This window comes from Musa acuminata, chromosome BXJ1-2, assembly GCF_036884655.1.
Source record: "Musa acuminata AAA Group cultivar baxijiao chromosome BXJ1-2, Cavendish_Baxijiao_AAA, whole genome shotgun sequence".
Classification (NCBI taxonomy): Eukaryota; Viridiplantae; Streptophyta; class Magnoliopsida; order Zingiberales; family Musaceae; genus Musa; species Musa acuminata.
The window spans coordinates 30,592,878-30,593,619 of record NC_088328.1 but is presented as its reverse complement, the minus strand read 5'-3'; the positions used below and the strand labels follow the sequence as shown (position 1 = coordinate 30,593,619).

The 742-nt window shown below is 34.8% G+C and overlaps 1 non-coding gene across 1 annotated transcript; it reads left to right on the top strand.

Annotated features, from left to right (window-relative positions):
- The first annotated feature begins 453 nt into the window (after window positions 1–453).
- On the top strand, window positions 454–526 carry TRNAA-CGC (transfer RNA alanine (anticodon CGC)). The gene has a single exon. It is a non-coding gene; the product is annotated as a tRNA-Ala (tRNA).
- Window positions 527–742: the final 216 nt, after the last annotated feature.

Below are 742 nucleotides of genomic sequence, written 5' to 3'. Positions count from 1 at the left end.
TATCCTACTTGGGTTGCATGACTTAAAAACTGAAAAAACTAAATGAAATATGCTGCAAAACCAAGCAAAATGAGGCTGCCAAGCTACTGCAGGTGAAGCTGCAACAGCACTCCATGACAAAGAAAGCAAAGGAGATGATGATGATTAATGCATGTAATAGACAGGTTTCATGCTACTTATTACAAATCAAGATGTAAAAGGAGTTCTGAGATTAGGTTGGCCGGTGGTAGCTGACAATGCAGATTAAGCTGGGGCCTTTTAGGAGTTAACAAGATATGTTCTTCACTAACAAAGCCAAAAACAATCAGACTATTGATAATATAATTTTCTTGTTACATGATGAAGGCTCCACATTTGTCACATACTTGAAGAAATATTGGTTAAGATAGAAATCTCTCTGATTTGAAGCTGTATGTATATATATATATTTTTATTTCAAACAATTGTTATCATGGGGGTGTAGCTCATATGGTAGAGCGTTCGCTTCGCATGCGAGAGGCACGGGGTTCAATTCCCCGCACCTCCATTGACTTTTGTAAGTTTCTACGTTCCTTTAAACTATATATATATATATGTAGTTTTTCTTTTTTATTTCTTTTGAGAAACTTGCAAATAGTTAAATAGACAAAACTATTCCAGTTTATTGATTCAAAGGAAACTTAAGATTGTAACATGTATCTTGCTTGAGTAGACTCAAAAGAACTAATTCTAAGATTGTTCCTCAACCACTGATCATGATCTA